This window comes from Balaenoptera ricei, chromosome 2, assembly GCF_028023285.1.
Source record: "Balaenoptera ricei isolate mBalRic1 chromosome 2, mBalRic1.hap2, whole genome shotgun sequence".
Classification (NCBI taxonomy): Eukaryota; Metazoa; Chordata; class Mammalia; order Artiodactyla; family Balaenopteridae; genus Balaenoptera; species Balaenoptera ricei.
Window position 1 is genome coordinate 184,012,172 of NC_082640.1, and position 15,419 is coordinate 184,027,590.

General features: G+C 32.6%; 8 non-coding genes and 1 pseudogene across 8 annotated transcripts; all 9 read left to right on the plus strand.

Moving 5' to 3' along the window:
- Positions 1-616: 616 nt before the first annotated feature.
- LOC132361434 (small nucleolar RNA SNORD113/SNORD114 family) lies at positions 617-691 on the plus strand. The gene has a single exon (XR_009501722.1). It is a non-coding gene; the product is annotated as a small nucleolar RNA SNORD113/SNORD114 family (small nucleolar RNA).
- Positions 692-2,694: 2,003 nt separating this feature from the next.
- Positions 2,695-2,772, plus strand: LOC132361423 (small nucleolar RNA SNORD113/SNORD114 family; annotated as a pseudogene).
- Positions 2,773-4,078: 1,306 nt separating this feature from the next.
- Positions 4,079-4,153, plus strand: LOC132361429 (small nucleolar RNA SNORD113/SNORD114 family). The gene has a single exon (XR_009501719.1). It is a non-coding gene; the product is annotated as a small nucleolar RNA SNORD113/SNORD114 family (small nucleolar RNA).
- A 2,029-nt stretch (positions 4,154-6,182) lies between these two features.
- Positions 6,183-6,257, plus strand: LOC132361419 (small nucleolar RNA SNORD113/SNORD114 family). The gene has a single exon (XR_009501711.1). It is a non-coding gene; the product is annotated as a small nucleolar RNA SNORD113/SNORD114 family (small nucleolar RNA).
- Positions 6,258-8,475: 2,218 nt separating this feature from the next.
- Positions 8,476-8,549, plus strand: LOC132361409 (small nucleolar RNA SNORD113/SNORD114 family). Its single transcript, XR_009501703.1, has one exon. It is a non-coding gene; the product is annotated as a small nucleolar RNA SNORD113/SNORD114 family (small nucleolar RNA).
- A 1,739-nt stretch (positions 8,550-10,288) lies between these two features.
- LOC132361422 (small nucleolar RNA SNORD113/SNORD114 family) lies at positions 10,289-10,361 on the plus strand. The gene has a single exon (XR_009501714.1). It is a non-coding gene; the product is annotated as a small nucleolar RNA SNORD113/SNORD114 family (small nucleolar RNA).
- A 1,876-nt stretch (positions 10,362-12,237) lies between these two features.
- Positions 12,238-12,308, plus strand: LOC132361387 (small nucleolar RNA SNORD113/SNORD114 family). Its single transcript, XR_009501685.1, has one exon. It is a non-coding gene; the product is annotated as a small nucleolar RNA SNORD113/SNORD114 family (small nucleolar RNA).
- A 1,391-nt stretch (positions 12,309-13,699) lies between these two features.
- On the plus strand, positions 13,700-13,774 carry LOC132361369 (small nucleolar RNA SNORD113/SNORD114 family). The gene has a single exon (XR_009501670.1). It is a non-coding gene; the product is annotated as a small nucleolar RNA SNORD113/SNORD114 family (small nucleolar RNA).
- Positions 13,775-14,464: 690 nt separating this feature from the next.
- On the plus strand, positions 14,465-14,536 carry LOC132361376 (small nucleolar RNA SNORD113/SNORD114 family). The gene has a single exon (XR_009501677.1). It is a non-coding gene; the product is annotated as a small nucleolar RNA SNORD113/SNORD114 family (small nucleolar RNA).
- Positions 14,537-15,419: the final 883 nt, after the last annotated feature.

Here is a 15,419-nt window from a genome sequence, read left to right on the forward strand (position 1 = left end):
GAAGCAAAATCTTGACAGTTAGCTCTGTGAGTTAAGAACCTAGAGAAAAATAAGTAAGTAAGACTTGAAGTTCCTATCCTTGGGTAGGATGATTTGTTCACAAATATTTAGTGGTATTTCAAAAGAGTCAATGTGTATAAAGGAAATAAAAATCCCCAATATGGACCAATGATGGGAATATGTTATGAATCAAAAATTATGTTTAGTCTAATTCAGCAGTCGAATTCAGTAGTTGTTTCGTTCATTTTTAGAACTACTTAATATTACATTATATGATCCTCCACAAATGACTTAAACATTCTCGTATTGATATAGCACTGACTGATAACTCTGTGGCAACCCACAAGCCCGTGGAAGACTCTGTGTTTGAGAAGTAATTAAAGATGGTGGTTTCATCACTTTTCATTGAACCATCGTTAAAACATGGGCAAACTAAATAAAAGAAACACCCAGAAGGACCAATGGTGAATGTGGATTTGGTATGAAGCATGGATGTTGATTGATCACACATGTTCTCTGAGGTCCATTATAAAAGGAGATTTTGTTCCTGGAGTTTTATGATTGTATTGTTATTCATGGATCAATTAATAAGTAAATACAGAAAGAACAACGTGTCTGGATCGATGATGAGTTCCATGGGGTATCTGAAACAGGAGTTTTGATTAAACCCATATGCACTTCTGAGGTCCATGGCAAAGAGACACATGGCTAAATTATTCCCTCTGTGGGAAATGAGCACATGGTACCTTGTGTTTGTACTTTTGTGGTTCTTGGGGATGGATTGTATTTTTATTATAAAGTTGACCCATAAATAGGTAAAATGTATCAATAAATTAAAAAATATAATAAGTCATGTACCTATTATTAAGGAATGTAATGAAACATGGATTGTTATTAAAATCTAGCTGAGACTCTGACTCTTTACTATACATTAATAGTAGAGACTGTTACTGCTCTGGAAGGTGGTATATGTATGGTCATTTGTATATAACAGTTTTTGTTCTGTGTTGGTGGTGGGTTGCTCACTGGTTGTGGTATTAAGGAAATGCAAATGCATTTACTTGTATAAATACTTGTTTAAATAACCACGTAATTGAGAGCCAGAGACCACTGATGAGAATGTTTGGTAAGACAACACTTCTAATTAATCCAATCCTTTTTTTCATTGATTTTTGTTAAAACAATAAAAAAAGAAGCAAGTCTGTTATTCTCAATGGCAATGACCATAGATAGACATAAATTTTGTTCAGTGTTCTTGTCTAGTGGATAAGATCACAGATACTGATATGTTTGTATAAGAGAAAGAAGGTATACTTTTATATCTCAATCTATTTTTAAGAAGTCAGCAAACCACAGACCAATTCAGAACACATGTTTTGATATCAGGATACTGATTCATCTTGTTTTCTGAGTCAGATATTCTAGGAAAAATTCTAAGCTCTTCTATTTTTTTGAATGGTACACCTGAACCTTTCCAAGTTCCAGTAATTTGATTCTGGGTTAGTGTCTAACCATTTTGAGTTTTCTTTAGAAAAATAAAGACATGATAATATTATTCCCTGAAAAATAAAATAAATCAGTAGGTGAATGAATCCGTAAGTCCATATAGTGGAGGATTGGTGAGATTGTACCATGAAACATATTAAATATGTCCAATTCTGCAGAAGTAAGTCCAATAAGATGATCTTGGCTCTTCCTATGTAAGTAGCAGGTAAAGTCAGATATCTCTAATTGTAGTTTTAATTTTGTGTTGAATAATGAATTCAGTGGTATTCATATTATTTAATAGTAAAATTTAAGTAAGTAAATAAAGGAGTGCCATTCTTAGGAAAATGATGAGAATGTGTTATAACAATTTGAAAAAAGCTAACTCTATAGTTTTTAATAATAGGCTCTTTTTTTTCTTTATAGAATGAACACCACACATCTGATTTAATCATTCTCTAAAGGTGAAGACCCTTACTTCTGAGACTAAGGAGCTTAAAGACTGAACTAAGGAAACATCAATGTTGGTGTTCTAAGCTCCGATGGGGGTTATTAATGGGATCCCACTAAATTATTTCAATAAAATAAATAGTTAAATAGTACATGAAATTAAGGAATGCCAGTTACCAGCCCATGATTGGAATGTGTCATAAACTAACATTTATGATTAATTTGACTCGGCCCGACTAAGGACCATTACTAAAGTGATGGAGGGCATTTCACATATTTTCAGAGCAGTTTAACTTCCTACTTAATATTCTTGCCACATTTGCTGAATCCATTTCTTCATTGATTAAGGCCTCAGTTGTTAACTCTTTGAGGCTGGAGTACTTTGGAAGATGGCAGATGTCATTTTTGTCAGTTGTGGGCTAAGATGATAGGTCTGTGGTTGTTGATTACACTAGCTTTAATGTAAGGCCAAATCAAGTGAAAGAGTAGCAGGTGGGCACTAATCTTAAGAAAGGGATTGATATGAAGCAAGCATGCTGATTAACCCCTACATGTAAAACAGAGCCTCACAGTGAAAAGTGACTGAGTCTATTCGCTCTGCATGAACAGGGGCAATGAACAGATCTTGGTTGTATTTAAGGCTTTTGTTCTTAGTTTTGCGTCACCGAAGGTTATTGATTGTATAATTATCCGTGAATTCATGAACGAGTGAATCAGTTCAAGAAGGCATAAGTGGATGAAGAAATAGAAAGACATGCCTGGGTCGATGATGGGTATTGGTGGAGGTATCTGAGTCAATAACTTTGATTAAGCTCTCTGTGTAACTTTGAGGTCCACTATGGAAAGAGAACTAGTAAATATTCTCTGTAGACATTAACTAGTAGTAGAAGTTAGGAAAAGACAATAAACTTGTTCCTGGGCTTTTGTGGTTCATGGATATGGATTGTATTATTGCAAGTGAATCAGTGCACGAATAAAGAAAGAAATGTACATCTGAAAAACGAAGAGATCTGCTCATGGAACAATCAGTAGAGTGCAATAAAATAAGTATTAATATTAATACAATTCTGAAGTAAAATGAACAGGTTTAGTCTGTAATCCTCTTTTCACATGGAACATATGAGTATCTGTGGTCAGGAGGCAATGTTTTGAGTTTTGGTAGTTTGCTATTTTTTAATTAGGAAAAGGAAAAGTGTTTGCATCAGTCAATAATCTATTAAATAACCATGTACTTAACAGATGTTTATATTAGTGGAAATTTGTAATTGTTACAGATCTTAATCTTGGGCTAGGTGGTGGAGTTAATAATGTTTATTATATTATTCATAACTAAGAATTCAATACTGGATTAGTTAAAAATTACATTTTTGAGCCAAAGTTTATTGTTATCTAGTTCTGCCTGACTAACAATCATTAAAAAATTGAAATCTAGTCTAAATCTGCTTTTTCCTCCCCAGAGTGAACACAGGACAGCTGATTTAATCACTTAATAAAGAATTGTTATCGTAAGCAAGGAGCATAAAGTCTAATATAAGTAAGTCCCTTGGTTCACATTCTTTGTTTGAATGGTTTATTCATGAACGTTAGCTGAAGAATTCCAAAGTAATAATTATGTACTACGTACATGAAATATATAAAACACTTCAAGTATGGACCAATGATGGGAATATGTTACAAACCCCAAATTATGTTTAATCTAAATCAGCACAACTGAGGTCATTTTAAAAGGAGATAGAAGTTATTTAATTTATTCTCCGAACTGTTTAATATTATTTTCTATTTTCTACCATGGTTGATTTCACCATTTGCATATGGGTAGAGGGCCTGATGACTCTTTGTGGGCAGCCCAGAGGTGATTCAGATGGTGGTTTCATTATTTTTCATGGAACTATCTTTGCCATACAGATGAATTAAATAAAAGAGGGCCACACAGGAAGCAATGCTGAATGTGGGTTTGATACAAAGCCGGGATGTTGACCCATCCACATGTGCAGGTTTGAGTTCCATTATAGAAGAAATGTCGTTTATTAGCTCTATAGGGTGAGAACCTAAAACTCAAGGATCTTGTTTTTGGAATTTTGTGATTGTATTATTATTTGTGCATCAGAAAGTTAATCAATAAATGAAAAAAAAATTTCTAGCAAGGACCAGTGATGAATCTCATGGGGTTTCTGAAACAAGAATTTTGATTAAGCCCATCTGCAACTCTGAGGTTCAAAGCGAAGAGACATCTCATTATTCTCTTTGTGGGAAATGCATGTACAACACCTTATTCTCAGGCTTTTTGGCTTGGGGTATGAATAGCGTTATTAGAATAAATTTAGCCTATGAATAAAGAAATATATCAGTGAATGAGGAATAAGAGAGATATATGTGTACTACTTTTTAAAGCATGTAATGAAACATTGATAATTACGAAAACAATTTTGAGATTTTTAGTCCCAGTAAATTAATAGTCAAGGCTCTTATCATTTTTGTAAGGAGCATATGGTCATTTGCACACAAAACTCAATGTTTTTGTTTTGTGTGGAGGCGAGTTGCCAATCGATCATTTTATTAAGGAAAGAGAAATACATTTACATAAATAGTTGATTGAATAAACTGTGTAATTGGGAGGGAAAGCATGGAATGATGATGAGACTCTTTTATTCAACCACATTTGTGATTAATTCAATCTTTTTATGCAATTTTATGTTGCAACAAACAAACTTAAATTAAAGTAACCAGTTTGCTATTCTTTTGGGTAATGACATTAGGACAAATGTAAATATTATTCAAGGTGCTTATCCAGTGTGGGTGGGTCACAGATATTGAAGTTTAATTATAAGTAAACAAATGTATACATTTGTATCTCAATCAATTTTTCAAAACTGTCAGCCAGTATTGCCTCAATGGAAAGCATGCAATGGGATGTAAAGATTGTGATTCATCATGTTTTACACAACTGATGTCCACAGGAAGATAAAGAGTCATAGGCCTTTCCAATGGTGTACATAGACATTTGTAAATAATAGTGTTTCAGTTCTGGTTTGATGATTGTTTAAGCTTTTTGGAATTCTTTTAGAAAAATAAAGGGATGGCCTTATTATTCCATGAGTAATTAAATAAAGGAATTAGTGAGTTAATTAATAAATATATTAAGTAGGGTAAAGCTTGGACCATTGGTGAGATTGTGCCATGAGTTGAATCTCCCATGTATCCAATGCCACACAAATAAAGTTCAATAAAAAAGATGATCTTGGCTCTTCGTGGGTAGTAAGTAGGGAGACATATTCTTAATAATTATAGTTATTTTTCTTCTGTTTACTGCTAGATCCAGTGGTGTTCATTGTATTATTTAAAATTAAAAAATTGCACAAGTTAATAAATATAAAGTAGAGCTCTCTCTTTCCAAATGTTGAGAATAGAAAGCAAACCAAGGATTATTGTTACCTGATTATTGATTTTTAAAAATGGGTAATTGTAGATTGATTCTTTTTAAAATTTGCTTTTTACTGCTCAGAATGAACAACTCTACCATATTTGATTATTAGCCCATGGCAAAGATCTTGAGTTTTACCTCTTTGGATAAAGAGAGAAGAGATCTATGTAAGTGATAAAGTTCATGTTCTACTTGGGGGGCTTGGTCATGGGTATCCACTGAGATGTTTTGAAGGAATAAATGGCTACATACACAAACAATTCAAGATGGTCATGCATTGACCAATGATTAAAATGTGTTAGGAATTCAGAATTATGATTACTCCATTTCAGCATTTCAGCATGACTGAATTTATTAGGACAACAAGATGAAAGGCATTTCACTCATTTTCAGAAAATTTTAATATTCCGTTTAATTTTTTTACCACAGTGGATATAAACTTCTCCATTGGTATTGTTATAGACTGTGAACCCACTGAGGAGGAGAATATACAAAAATGGAAAATTTTGCATTTTTCTTAGTTGTGGTATAAAATGGAAGTTCATTGTTCATCTTTAAAATATGGATGTTAAGTGAAAGAGGTCCAAGCATGGACGAATGGCTAATATGGAACTGATATGATGCAAGGAAATGGATTTACTCATATTTTCAATGCTGGGCTGCATTGCACAAAGAGAGCTACTTCTCTAGCTCTGTAGGAAGTGAATGTTCACAGACATATTCATATCTTAATGAATATCTTAATGGACATTGACTGTATTATTATTAATGAATCAATGAATAAGTCAAGAACAATATATCAAACAAAGGCACAGAATACCAAGTCTGGATCGATGATGAGTATGCGTGGGGCATCTGAATAACATTTTGATTAAACCCAGTCTGTAACTCTGAGGTCCGTTGCATCTTTGGGAAATGTGCTTACAGAGGAAGTCAGAAATATTCAAGGATTGTGTTCTTGACCTTTTGTTGTTTATGAATGTGGATTGTATTATTGTAAGTAAATAAATGTATGAATAAATAAAAGTATAAAGAGGAGGGCTACACCTTGTCCAATTATGAAAGGAGCTTATGAACCAAAAATTATTGTTAATACATTTCTGAAAATTTGAGTTCAATAAAATAGACCAAGGCTACTCCTCCTTTGGGAGCATAGATATATGTGAACATCAATGTTGTTCTTGGCTGGTGGTGAGTTTCTGGTTGTATGTCTTACTTTAAGAATATTTATATAACTGTACAATAATAATACTTAATAAATATATTCAATAGTAATATAACAAATCATGATAAACATATTAATATAACATTTAATAAGTAGTAGTTTAATATAATCAATAATGAAAAATAAAATACAAATGATTAGATAGTTATTGAAACATACAAAAGGTCTAAGCATGAGATTTGAGAATATGCTAATTATGAATCCTCTTGTGTTCATTGATTTTTATTTTTAAAAAAGTAAATGCATGTTGATGATTTTTGTGACTAATCATCAAATGGATAGATTTAGTGTCTCTCAGCATTTTTGTCAAGTGTTCTTAGGCTTCACCAATATTGGTGCTATTATTATAAGTGAGTAAAAGCATAATTTCATATCTCAATCTATTATTTAGAAGAGTACAAACTGTGGGCCAGTTAGGAGCATATGTAATATGTGAAGGAGCATGATTAATCCTGTTTTATTGCCTAGAAATCCACTTAAATAAAAAAGATCTGAGCCCCTCCATCTTTAAGAAGGATCATATAGACCCCACTCTCTAAACACATCTTGCTGTTAACATTTAAATTCAAACAGCCAAAAATAAAAATTTAGTTCCTTAGTAACACTAGGCACATTTCAAGCTATAAGTGGCCAGTGGTTACCATTTTGGTCATTGCTGACAGAGAAAGTTGCATGTAATAGTATTTAGTTTTGAATAGCAGATGGCTCTATCAGTTTGTATTTCCTTTCAAAAAAGAAAGTCTAGATAATTAAATTATGCTTAGAATTATTAAATAAATGAGTGAATAAATTAATCAATAAGTACATGAGTTAAAGTATATGGCACCAAGGGGTCAGATTGTTTTTTGAAATAAGAATTTAAATTCATCACATTTTGCAAAAGTTTTCCCCATTAAAAAAATTATGTGGCCTTTTTGCGATTAGGTAGGGGTATAGACAAATATTAATAATAGTTATAGTTCTTATATTGGGTGATAGATTAAAACATCTTCATAAAAACATTTAAAAAGTCTTCATTATTTTATTTCACACTAAAAATTAAGTCAATAGATGAAAAGGATACCACTGTTGGATGGATTGATGAAAATGTGACACAAACCAATGTTTCTGGTTAATCTAGTAATGCAGAACTAACTTCTATTTTAAAAATCTAAGTTTACACTTTTCATTCTTTTAAAAATCTGCCTTCTCCTTCTGAATGAACACTCCACGTTGGATTCAGTCATTGTCCAATGATGAAGATCTTAGCTGTTACTTCTGTAGGTAAGGAGCAATGTAAGTAACAATCAAAGTTTCTGTTTTTTGTTTGTATGGTTTGTTCATGTGTGGTCACTGAGGTGGTTCAAGAGAACAAAAGGTTGTATACATAAAAACCAAATCCAAGAACGCCAAGTATGGACCAATAGTGAAGAATGTGTTATGGGCCAAGGAGTAGAATTAACACATTTCAGCACCTCTGAGATTCATTTTAAAAAGAAATGAAAGGCATTTAATTAATTTTCAGAACCATTTGCTATTTCATATTATTTCTGCACTGCAGTTGGTTTAAGCATTTCCATATTGTTAGAGATCCAGCCTATTAATTGTTTAGAGGACGCTCTTAGAAGGTGGAACTTATTGTGTGTGTTCTAGATGTAGGGTACCATTGTGGTTTTTGGATGTTCACTACAGCATGTTTAAAATTGGGTGAATTAAATCAACATGGCCCAATGATGGGTCATTTTTTGTGATGGTACTGAGATGAAGCAAGGCTACCCTTAGATCTAGTCTGAAAGCTCTGTCAGAAATCAGTCTAGAGACAATTATCATAGTTATATCAAGGATCCTGTTTTTGGGAGTCTGTGACTCATGGGAAAGTGAAGGTATAAATAACAAAGAAAAAGAGTGCCAAGCCTGGACCAATGATGAGATTGGAGGGTGTCTGAATCAAAACTTTTGATTAAAGCCATCTGTAACTCTGAGGTCCATCATTTAAAAGTGGCCTTCTCTTTTTTTTCCTTTATGGAAATGAGTGTATAGCAGAAGTTCAGAATATTCAGGTGTCTTGATCACAGGCGTCCACACCTTCTGGGTATAGATTGATTTTCATAAGTAAATCAATGCATGAATAAATGAAGAAATGTAAAGATGGGTAAATATAAAGGAAGCTGGGCCTGGACCAGTTATGAGAGTATGTAATGAAACATGGATTATTGTTACAAGTTTCTGTAGCACTAAATTCCAGTGAAATATATACATAAAGGCTGTTTGCCCTCTTTTGGAAGGAATATGTATACAGATGTATGTAAGATTCAGAATTATTGTTTGATGTAGGTGGTTGTTTGCTGGTTGGTTGTTTTTACTTAGAGAAGGGAAAAATTACATAAATAAATGCTTATTAAATAATTATTTAATTGAAAAAAGAATGAGCAAAGCTCATCTTCGGAATGTGCCTTATGAAAAGAGTTACTATTAGTCCAACTCTGTTCACTGAGTTTTATTAAAAACAATAAAAACATCTAGTTTTTAAATCTCTGTGTAGTGAAATAGACATATGGCAACAATAAATATTATTCAAGTTTCCTATCTAATGCTAGTTAATTCCCAGATATTGATGTATTCTTACATGTAAATAGATGAAGTCCTAATCACAGTCAATAGTCTAAAAGGAGGCAAACATGACTCAGTAAGAAGCAAGAATAATGACTAATCTTTTTGTATACTACTAATCCTCTCTTCCTAGTTTAGGTATGAACATATAGACATGTACATGAAGATCATTTCTATTCTGGGTTGTTCATGGGTTTATCACTTTGTGTGTGCGTGTGTTTGTATATTTGAATATATGATCGAGTATTCCATGAATAAGTCCATAAATGAATAAATAAAACAATGAACAATTGAATTAAAATATGAGTAGGGTCAAGCATAGACCTCGGTCAGACTATGCCATGAATCACAGATTTTAAATTCAACCATTTCTACACAAATTGAGACCATTAAAAAAAGATTATCTAGGCTCTTACCTATGTGGGTAGGGGTCTATAGACAGATATGAGCAATAGTCATAGTTCTTATTTTTGAGTGATAAATTCAACAGTGTTCATTATATTATTTAAAAGTAATAGTTAAATCAAGTAATAAAAAGGAGTGCTGTTCTCAGGTCAGTGATGAAAATGACACTTGAATCAACTTAATGATTAACGTAGTACCACGCAACTAATGTCCTTTTAAATCAATCTAATTCTCAACTGTTCATTCTTTTGAACATTGGCATTTAACTCCACAGAATGAAGACCATGGCTGCTTTAATCAGTCTGTTTTGAGGAAGATCTTGACTGTTACCTTTGTGGGTAAGGATTCTAATGACTAAAATAAAATAATAATAGTCAAAAGATCTTGTCAAAAGATCTTGGAGTGAATTTTTCATTAGTGTTTGTTGAATTATTTAGATTAGGAAGATACAAGAGAGCTGGAAGAGGAAGCATACAAAGCAAGGATGATAATTGATCCATACATACCTCAATGAGGGCCACTACAAAAAGAGATCTCATCTATTGAGAAAGATCTAGTTTATGGGAAAAGAGCCTATACACAGATGTTGGTCATATTCAAGGGTCTTGTTCTTGGCTTTTTTTAAATTCATGGATATTGATGTTATTACTGTTGGTGGATCAATGAATGGATCAATGAACAAAGGTATAAATGAAGAAAAAGATTGCTTAGCCTGGATCTATGATGAGTACCCTGGGGTGTCTGAAGTCAAGGACTTTGATTAAACCCTATAACTCTGAGGTCCATTACAAAAAGATTAATTCCTCTTTGTTATCTCTACAGGAAATGAACTTGTTCAAGGAGTTAAAAATATTCAAGAGTTTGTTCTTGTGCTTGGGTTTCTGAGTATTGTATTTTCAGTAAATCACTGCATGAATAAATCAAGAAAGTATAAATGAATAAGGACAAAATGGTTTATTCCTGGTCCAAATATGGGAGAATGTAATGTAATATATGTAATATAAAAATCATTATTAATACATTTCTGAAGCACTGAGTTCCAGTAAAATAAATTGATTAAAGCTGACCATTTTGAGTAAAGAGCATTTCGATAAATGGGTGTAAGAGCTCATGCTGTTTTTCTGGGTTGGGTTGTTGGTTTTTGTTTTATTAAGAGAAGGGCAAAACATTTACTTAAATTAATTATTGATTAAATAACTACGTAATTGAGAGTGGGCTTATACTTGGACCTATGTTGAGAATGTCACATGACCAGTTATGATTAATTCAATGATCTTCTACTTTTTAATTAAAAAAAAGAACAAGAAAAAATTATCTGATCTTTTTTCTGTGCCTAATGAGCATATGGACAGGCATTAATATTGTTCTGTTTCTGTGGAGTCACAAGTATTAATGTTATTATTATAAATGTATCAAGGAATAAGTTAATATTTTAATCAGTTCCTTGAAAGAAGGTAACGCATGGCCCAGTGAGGACCACGTGTTATGAAACAAGGAGAGTGATTAATCCAGTTCTAACAATTGCTCTCTAGATAAAAAAACTAGACCTAGGCTCTTAATTTTTGAAATGGTCAATATATTTAGAGAGGATTTCTCTTCCTGGCTTGTTGGTACAATTACTTTTAAAAAATGGAAGATAAAATGACTCCATGTATAGCTATATACATACATACATATATAAAGGTGGGACAAGCATGGACAGTTGCTGAGAATGTGCTCGAATCTAAGACTCAGATTAACCGAATTCTCTCCAAGAAAGGTTCATTTAGAAAGTTGTTATAGCTCTTACTGACTGGGTAGGCGACACACAAGCAGACATGTGTAATACTCATAGTTCTTATTCTTTTGTCTGGTGTTGCTTTCAGAGGTGTTCATTATATTCGTTACATTTAATACTTGATTCAATCAATCAAGCAATATGCCATGGAGAGTTTTAATATACAACAAGCACTAAGGTTTATTCCTCATCAGTTGTTGACTTGAAGTCAGCTAGAAAAATCTGAATCTAGCCTCACCTATCTATCTTATCTATCTATCTACCTAATCTAATCTGTCTATTTTCATATTTGCTTTGTACTCTACAGAATGGATGTGCAATGATTCAATTAAGGACTATAGAAACTTACGTAAGTAACAGTCAAAGTAATTGCTTCTGGTTTGGTGGTTTGTCATGGGTGTTAACTCTGTTATTGGAAGGGAATAAATGGCTACATGTACAAATTAAATGAATGGAGATCATGTGTGGGCCAATTCAGTACATCTGTGGTCAATTAAGGAGAAAAAAGAAAGACCATTTTATTTATTTTCACAGTTAATTATTCAATTAATTAATTAATGTACAATGTATTATCAATTTTAATTTGAGTCACAGTTGATTTAAACCTCCCTCTATAAAGACATGGTTTTGTCACATTCAAACAGTAAAATGGGGTCAATATAAAGTATTGTATTAATTAATCTATATAGAAAACATTGTGGCCAATTAATGAAATATATATATATTGTCAGTGGGAAGTAATTCTATAGAGAAATGTTAGAGATATTCAAGGATCTTGTTTCAAGTTTTTATGACCTCCAGGCATTTATTTTATTATTATTAGTGAATTGATGACTTAATCAATAAAAACATGCAGACATGATTGAAGATAATGAGGGCCAATCCTGGACCAATGGTGATGCTGGTGGGGTATGAGTCATGGATGATGAGTACTTGTCTGGAACTCTGAGGTCCAACCCAGTAAGAAATCTAGTCTATACCATACATCCGTTAGAAATTATCCTGTGGACATATGTTAGGAATATTCAAGGATCTTGTTCTTAGTTTTTGTTATGGAATTTGATTCTGTTATTATAGGTGGATCAACGAAAGAATCAATCAGTAAATACAGTTGACCCTTGAACAACACGTGGTGTAACCCCATGCAGTCGAAAGTTCTTGTAAGGCTATCTCTGCTTCAGAAGCAAAGGGATTGATAAATGACTCACCCAAGGCTAAGAATTTTAAATAGTTTGGATGGAATCAGGACTCAAACCCTGGTTCTTTTGATACCACATGTTGTAATCTCTAATCAAACACAAATTTTTCCCACACTTAGTTGATTTAAAGATCCCTAAAATGAAAATACAGGTACTATATTTATTGAAAAAAATCCATGTACAAATGGACCCATGCAGTTCAAACCCCATGTTGTTCAACGGTCAACTGTATACAAATAAGTAAAGAGGGTGAAGCATTGTCCAATTATGATAATATGTCATGAAGTAAGAGAATCTGTTAATATATGTTAAAAACACTGATTCAATTAAGAAGGACATGGTTTTATGTTATTTCTTTGGCTAATGGTTCTATAGAAAGCACAAGTAATAATTATTATTCCTATTCTGGCTCAGTGGCAAGTTTGATATTTTCTTGAGGGAAATATCAATAAATATTACCCCCAATTAATGAATACCTAAATTACTGATGTAATGAAAGGTGAAATACAAGGATTAATGAAGATAATATCTCAGTGTTTTTTTCATCTTCTCTGCTTTGTACTTCTTAGAGTGGGCACACCAAGCCAACTTAAACACCTTGCATGATCTTGAGCTCTAAGTGTAAGAAATAGTCAAAGTTCTTGTCTTGTTTTTGGTGGTTTGTTTAGGATGTTAACTGTAATATTAAAAAATAATTAAATATAATAAAAAAGGCCAACCATGGCCCCCTTATAAATACGGAACTGATATGAAACATTATATTGATGAATCAATATTTGCAACCACGTAGGTGATTAGCGAAATGTAAATTCAAGGAGGCAAATGATTCTATAGAGAGATATTAGAGATTCTTTTTTTAAAAATTTTTATTTAATTAATTAATTTTTTATACAGCAGGTTCTTATTAGTTATCTATTTTATACATATTAGTGTATACATGTCAATGCCAATCTCCCAATTCATCCCCTCCCCCCCCCCCCCCACACCGCGCTTTCCCTCCTTGGTGTCCATATGTTTGTAGAGATTCTTGAAGGTCTTATTTTCAAGTTTTTTTTGACTCATAGATATTTATTTTACAATTGTTGCTTTATCGATAAGTTAATCGGTAAAGAAGTGTAGAAGTGAATGAAGAAAAAGTGGGCTGAGCCTGGACCAATGATGACCACTGGTAGCGTATGAGTCATGGATGGTGAATACTATGTGTCAAGACCTCTGAGGTCCATCACAATAAGAGATCTAGTCTATTTCCTCTGTTGGAAATTGCCATATTCACAGATGTTAGTAATATACAAGGATTGTGTTCTTGGTTTTTGTGTTCAAGAACTTTGATTTTATTAGTATAAACAGATAAATGAAAGAATCAGTCAATAAAAACAAATAAATATGAATAAGTGAAGCACTGTAAATTATGAAAATTAATAAATTCCTAAGAGGCTGAATAGCTGAAATGTGGAGAACAAAGTCAATGCAGATAAGGTCTCAATTTTTTAAAATCACCTTCTGTGCTTTGTACTTCTCAGCATGGATGCGTTGGAGCTGATTTAAGGATTCATCTAAGGTCACAAGATGTCTGGTTGTCTCTGTGTTTGGCACATAGAAACAAATGTGAGTTTTTATGGGTAAACACTCTGTATTTGAAAAGTATGAAATATAAACAAAGAATACCAGACATGGTCCATTGATTAATAATGCAGCATTGTATTGATTAATTCCTATATGAAACTTTGAGGGTGATTAATGAAAGAGATATATCAGTGTAGTAAACGATTCTATAGACAGAAGTAAAACTATTCAAGGCCTATGTTCTAGGTTTTTTGTGCTTCATAGGTATTCATTTTATTCCTATTAGAGAATTTGTTGAATTAATTACTAAACAAAGGTAGACGAGAGTGGGGAAAAAAAAAGGCCAGGCCTGGGCCAATGATGACCACTGGTGGTGTATGCATCGTGCATGATGAATATGTGTCTGGAACTCTGAGGTCCAACATAAAAAAGAAATCTAGTTTATTGCCTCTGTTGGAAATGATCCTATAGACAGATTTAGGATTTATTTTATAAAGCTCATGCTCAGGGATCTTTGTGTTTATGGATTTTGATTCTATTATAATAAATGAATCAATAAAGAATCAATGTGCAGATGTAAATGAATAAGATGAAGAGGGTGAAGCATCGTCCAATTATGAAGAAATTTAAGGCTAGAGATAATATTAATAAATATGGAAACACTAAGTCAGTTAAGAAATAAATGGTTCAAGGGTGTTTCCTCTAGCTAAGGATGTTATAGATAATATAAATAATGGCCAGTATTTATTCTGGGTTAGTAGAAAGTTCAATGTGGTTTGTTTTCTTAGGAAAAAGTTATATATTACCCAATTCATATATAACATAATCACTGAAAATTAAATGTAGATACAAAGATCAGTAGAGGAAACATCTCAATCATGTTATCATCTACTCTGCTTTCTATGCTTTAGAATGGACACGCTTTAGCTGATTTAAACATATGTCTTGGTCAACAATCTCTGAATTTGCCTGTACATGGAAACCAATGTGAGTAATAGTCAGTGGTCTCATCTTACTGTGGGTAGTTTGTTTAGGGTATTCTCTGAAATATTAAAAATAATATTCACTATAAGAAAAAATACTAACCATGGTCCAGTGATTAAATTGGAAATGTATGAATCATTGTTGATTAATCTACCTTTAGAATAATGAGGGTGATTAATGAAAGAAGTGTACTCAATTAGGCAGTGCTTCTAAAGAAAATTATAAAGATACTGAAGGCTCTTGTCCTTGAGTTTTTGTGACTCATAGATATTTATTTAATTACCATTAGTAAATTGATAAATTAATCAGTAAACAGAAGTA